The 6,434-nt window shown below is 42.2% G+C and overlaps 1 non-coding gene and 1 pseudogene across 1 annotated transcript; both read right to left on the bottom strand.

The window, feature by feature from the left end:
- Positions 1-425: 425 nt before the first annotated feature.
- LOC138417968 (U6 spliceosomal RNA) lies at positions 426-535 on the bottom strand. The gene has a single exon (XR_011248379.1). It is a non-coding gene; the product is annotated as a U6 spliceosomal RNA (small nuclear RNA).
- Positions 536-3,699: 3,164 nt separating this feature from the next.
- LOC138417939 (U2 spliceosomal RNA) lies at positions 3,700-3,803 on the bottom strand (annotated as a pseudogene).
- Positions 3,804-6,434: the final 2,631 nt, after the last annotated feature.

Raw genomic sequence — 6,434 nt, 5'->3', positions numbered from 1 at the left:
TAATGTTACTAACATCATTCGATCAAACTAATATGAACTGAAGAACAATACATATTTGATGTAGATCATGACTCAAATATTTACAAGTCTGAGCTAATTTCTGTGCACATACACACACACAAATTTAAAAAATGACTCTTCCAACACTATTGAACTGTACATTTAAAAATGATTAAGGTGATACATTTTATGTTTATTTTACCACAATTAAAACCAAACCCAGCTCTCTTCCAAATCCTCGAAATTTGGAAGCATGCATTTACTGAAGAAAGAAGTACTTTTAAGAATTGCTGATTTCAGTTTGAGAGCCTGTGGATTTCTTTTCACATAAAGTCAGTGATTATGAAGGCTTAATTTAAGTGAGCCCTTCAGATGTAATCTCTCTCTATACATATATTTTGTGAACTTAGAGAAACATTTTACTCAAAAATATGTAACGCTTCATGAATTTGTGTGTCATCCTTGTGCAGGAGCCATGTTAGTTAATCTTCTCTGTCTTGTTCTAATTTTTAGCATATGTCCTGCTGAAGTAAACACCAGATGTTATAACTCTAGACAAGATGACTTGGCATCACAGAAACACAGAGCAAGGGGCCTAACAATCACCTCGAGGTTTTCAAGTGTTTTTCTACAAATGAGCAAGTTGAATTCTAGGTTGGGTCAAGAATCTGGGACTAGCTTCTGAAGCCATCCTCAGAGGAGAACCACCTGACGATGGAATACAAGTAGAACCCTAAAAAGTCAAACATGCCTAAAACACTTTATACAAAAACAGTGATTCCCACAGCCCAAAGAAAATGGAACAGCAGTCCCATGCCCCACCTCACCTCTTTCTCACTCTCCAGACACCACTTTTTTTTAATTGACAAAATTAGAATTTAATATTTAATGAAACATAATTTTTTCTAAAGTTACCTCCACTTTTTTCATTTTATTTTTTAAATCTAATTTTAACTGGAGGCTACTTTACAATATTGTAGTGGTCTTTGCCATACAGCGACATGAACCAGCCATGGGTGTACATGTGTCCCGCATCCTGAATCCCCCCCCCACCCCCTCCCCATCCCGTCCCTCTGGGCTGTCCCAGTGCACTGGCTTTGGGTGCCCTGACTCACTCATCAAACTTGGACTGGTGATCTACTTCACATGTGATAATATACATGCTTCAGTGCTATTCTCTCAAATCATCCCACCCTCGCCTTCTCCCACAGAGTCCCACAGTCTGTTCTTTTATCTTTATCTCTTGCTATCTTGCATATAGGGTCATCGTTACCATCTTTCTAAATTCCATATATATGCATTAATATACTGTATTGGTATTTTTCTTTCTAGCTTACTTCACTCTGTATGATAGGCTCTAGTTTCATCCACCTCATTAGAACTGATTCAAATGTGTTCTTTTTAATAGTTGAGTAATTTTCCATCATGTATATATACCACAACTTATCCATTCATCTGCCAATGGACATCTAGGTTGCTTCCATGTCCTTCAGTTCAGTTCAGTTTAGTCGCTTCCACACCCTAGCTATTGTAAACAGTGCTGCGATGAACACTGGGGTACATGTGTCTCTTTCAATTCTGGTTTCCTTGGTCTGTATGCCCAACAGTGGGATTCCTGGGTCATACGGCAACTCTATTTCAAGTTTTTAAATGAATCTCCATAGTGGCTGTACTAGTTTCATTCCCACCAATAGTGTAAGAGGGTTTCCTTTTCTCCACATCCTCTCCAGCATTTATTCGTAGACTCTTTGATAGCAGCCATTCTGACCAGCGTGAGATGGTTCCTCATTGTGGTTTTGATTTGAATTTCTCTGATAATGTGTGATGTTGAGCATCTTTTCTTGTTTGTTAGCCAACTGTATGTCTTCTTTGGAGAAATGTCTGTTTAGTTCTTTGCCCCACTTTTTGATTGGGTCATTTATTTTTCTGGTTTTGAGCTGCATGAGCTGCTTGTATGTTTTTGAGATTGTCAACAGTTGCCTCATTTGCTGTTATTTTCCTCCCATTCTGAAGGCCATCTTTTCACCTTGCTTATAGTTTCCTTCATTGTGCAAAAGCTTTTTAATTAGGTCCCATTTGTTTATTTCTGATTTTATTTCCATTACTCTGGGAGGTGGGTAATAGAGGATCCTGCTGTGATTTATCAGTTTTGTCTGTTTTCCTCTAGGAATTTTATAGTTTCTGGTCTTACATCTTTAATCCATTTTGAGTTTATTTTTGTGTATGGTGTTAGAAAGGGCTCTAGTTTCATTCTTTTACAGGTGATTGACCAGTTTTCCCAGCACCACTTGTTAAAGAGATTTTCTTTTCTTCATTGTATATTCTTGCCTCCTTTGTCAAAAATAAGGCAGACACAGGCACTTTTCATTTTGTCTCCAAATTTCTGCTTATTGATTACTCATGGTTGAGTGATACCAGTTGTCTCATCCTGTGGAAGATGAAACTTGAACCCTCTTTCACCATGATCAACACGTATATACAACCCCTCTTCTCAATAAGGTCGTGTTGTACATTCACTTATCAATCCATGCTTCCATTACTATGATGCAAGGTGCCAATTACAGCTGAGTTATGTAATACACTATGGTGACTTTTCATTTCTTGCATATCAGGATTCTTTTTTTGGCACTTTTTAAAAACAAACAATTTTTTAAAGTTAGTTTCCATGTACAAGAATTGACTCCATTTCTCATGTTGCACAACTCATCCTTGAGCCAATCTTATACCCAATAGTTTGTGCCTCCCACACACCCCCTACTGGTAATCACTTGTGTGTTCTCTATACCTGTGAGTCTACTTCTTTGGGGGGGGGGGGGGCGGTTATACTTAAGATCCTTCTTTGAATCAGTAATTCTTTTTCCCTTAGTGTTCTATGTGCCAATCACTTAACCCTAAACTCATCTACAGCTATAAACCTTTTTTTCCCTCAAAATCTTCAAACACATCCATGTCTGTCTGTCTGTCTTGGAAACATAACTCTGGCAGTCTTCTGACTGGGGTGCTCTCATCTGGACCAGTTGGTCTTGATGCTCTCACCTTTGTAATCCCTTGTTTTGCACGTCCCACATCTTCCTCTTTCCTCACTTGGTTGAGGAATAGCTCACCCCAAAGTTTTTTTTTGGCTGCGCTGGGTCTTCATTGCTGCACTTGGATTCCCTGTAGTTGTGGTCCATGGATTCTATTGAGTGCAGGCTTACTTGCTCTGTGGTACATGGAATTTTCTTGAATCAGGGATCAAACCTGTCTCCAGCATTGGCAGGCAGATTCCTAACCACTGGACCACCAGAGAAGCCCTTAGTGTTAGTTTTTTTTTTAATTTTTAAAATCTTTAATTCTTACATGCATTCCCAAACATGAACCCCCCTCCCACCTCCCTCCCCATAACATCTCTCTGGGTCATCCCCATGCACCAGCCCCAAGCATGCTGTATCCTGCGTCAGACATAGACTGGCAATTCGATTCTTACATGATAGTATACATATTAGAATGCCATTCTCCCAAATCATCCCACCCTCTCCCTCTCCCTCTGAGTCCAAAATCCGCTATACACATCTGTGTCTTTTTTGCTGTCTTGCATACAGGGTCGTCATTGCCATCTTTCTAAATTCCATATATATGTGTTAGTATACTGTATTGGTGTTTTTCTTTCTGGCTTACTTCACTCTGTATAATCGGCTCCAGTTTCATCCATCTCATCAGAACTGATTCATTAATATATTGTCCTCGGATAGAGGACGTATCAGATATTAAACTGATAAGAACAGATACTACACTTGATCTTAGCCAAAAGGCTGAGAAGCGATTAGTGTTAGTTTTTAAAAATGTCTTCTCCCCCTTTCCTAGTCCCACTTTCTTCCATATTTTTTTTTTTCCTTGTTTGATTCTCTCATCCTAAAGACATGATGAAGCTGACCTGAAGCAACTGGTTCATATGTTGACTGTGGCATTTCTGAAACCACAATTCTTTGGGTACTCCCTGTATGGCCGTCAAATTTTTCACAGAATCTCTAATCTGCAAGTAATTTAATCTCAGGTAACCAAGCAAGGCGAAAAGGTTGAGGTTCTAAATATTCTTAGCACAAACGTTCATATCACCCTCCATTATCAGTCCAGGTCCATGGGGATTAACTATAAATGGGTACAGAGAATTTTCAAGAATACTCTAGGGCTAAAGGAGAGTACCTAGGGAAGAAACAGACTTGAATTCCACCCCCCTCACCCGTGTTTGGGGTTCAGATCTCATTGTAAAAGTGTAGCTGCTGCCCACGGGATGGTGAAGAGGCTTGCTAGGTTTCCCAGGCTACAGCTGGTCCACAGTCACTAGGCAAGCAGGGTGGTCAGGCCAAGTCAAGATGCTGGCTGGGACCAGGCAGAAGGAAACACCTTCGCTGGGATCTAGGTGGTCCAAGGCCACCCACCTCCCACCCCTGACCATTGATCAGGTGGACAGGATATGCCTGTGTTTGCTGAAGAGTAAACACACAGGAGACGCAGCCTGCTGCCAGAAAGGTGGGCACATGACCAGTGCCACAAGCTAAGGGACTGTGCACCCTGGGTGCTGCCCACACTGAAACCCCCTTCATGTCACTGATGACAGGATGGTATTAAACAAGAGGCAAACCCGGGACTTCCCTGGTGGTTCAGTGGTTAAGAACCCACCTTCCAATGCAGGCAGGGGAAACAAGTTCAATCCCTGGTGGGGGAACTAAGATCCCATATGCCTTGGGGGAACTAAGCCCATGCCACAGTTAGAAGCCTGTGTGCTGCAACTAAGACCCGACGCAGCGAAGACTAACAAATATTAAAACAAAACCAAACCCAAGAGGAAACCAAAGCATGCCAGAGCAGAGAAAGGAGAAATGAAATGCCGAGGGTCCAGCTCACTGCCCATGTTGGCCATCCTATCAGTCTACTGGGGCTAGGGAAACCAAGCACCACAGACAAGGTGAGGTAATTAGAGATGGATGGCTTCAGTTCTGGAGGCTGCAAGCTGCAATCCAGGGTGTGGGCAGGGCTGGCTCCTTGTGAGGGCTCTTCCGGCCTCTCCTTGGCTTGCAGATGGCCATCTTCTCCCTTTTCCTCCCCTCTGTGCATGTCAAACGTCCTCTATAATAAAGGTAGATTTGGAGAGGAGAAGCATCATACATCACTAACTGGCACTCTCAAGTATTCCCGGCTCTTCTATCCAGACACCCTCTCCTTTACCCTCTCTAGATAACAGGATCATGCTAGCGTGTTGGAGAGGCAGTCGCCAAGCTGTGCAGCAATGAAGCCAGCATCAGGGGTCAAACTGTTTCCGGTTTAGACAGACTTTCAATTAGTCCCATTTCAGGCTACTTTTATCGCTACTTCCAGACCTACCAAAGGTCACGTTCATGACCATTTGGGGGGTCTTTTGGAGGCAAGGGGAATACTAAGTTGCTTCTTGGCATTCCCCACTGCTTGTCCAGTCAGGTTTCTGGGGTCTGCTGAGGTTGCTTTCCTGCCCCAAATGTTAGTTTGTTGTCTCCTGTTCTTTGAGGCTTTATAAATCAGTAAATGTACCTTTTAGAGTAGTTTTAACTTAAAGCAGGGTAGCAAAGGTAATACGGAGAATCCCCTCAAACTCTTCCTCCTAACAGTGCTATCTTCCATCACCACTGCACCTTGGTCACAAGAAGTCAGCCAGCACACCACTGCTAACAGATTTCACCAGTTTCCCCACTGATGTCTTTAAGTAATTTTGGCTGTACTGGGTCTTCCCTGCTGTGCAGGCTTTTCTCCAGTTGCGGAGAATGAGGGGTACTCTCTAGTTTTGGTGCACAGGCTTCTCACTGTGGTGGCTTCTTTTCATGTGGAGCACAGGATCAATGGATGTGGTGCTCATGCTTAGTTGCTCTGCGGCATGTGGGATATTCCCAGGCCAGGAATTGAACCCCTCCCCTGCATTGGCAGGTGAATTTTTACCAGAGCCAAAAAGGAAGCCCCAACTGATGTCTTTTTACTGTTCCAGGGCTCAACCCAGGCCACCATACCACATCACTGCATCTAGTTGTCAAGTCTCCAGAGTCCCCTCAGATATGTCCTCTCCTGGTTTTCCATGATCTTGACACTTTGGAAGAGTCCTGGCCAGGTATTTGCTAGAATGTCCCTCTATTTGGATTGTGTGGTATTTTTCTCATGATCAGACAAGGGTTATGGTTTTGGGGGAAGAATAACAGAGTGACATGTCCTTATCACAGTTCAGTAAAATAACAGATTGATGATTCATCTCTAGCTCTTAATTCTTTAGCCTATTTAATACTTGATACCCAAAGCACATGCAATTCATTAGGAAACAAAATATACTAAACATAATGACACACTAGTGACTATTCTGTCAAGAAAAAAGGCCACTTGGTCATGTAAAATCAACCTGATATATCACTGAATCACATTTTAAGAAAGTCACTGCA

Source organism: Ovis canadensis, chromosome 13 (genome assembly GCF_042477335.2).
Source record: "Ovis canadensis isolate MfBH-ARS-UI-01 breed Bighorn chromosome 13, ARS-UI_OviCan_v2, whole genome shotgun sequence".
In the NCBI taxonomy this organism is placed as follows: domain Eukaryota; kingdom Metazoa; phylum Chordata; class Mammalia; order Artiodactyla; family Bovidae; genus Ovis; species Ovis canadensis.
This window is presented reverse-complemented; position numbering and strand designations above follow the sequence as displayed.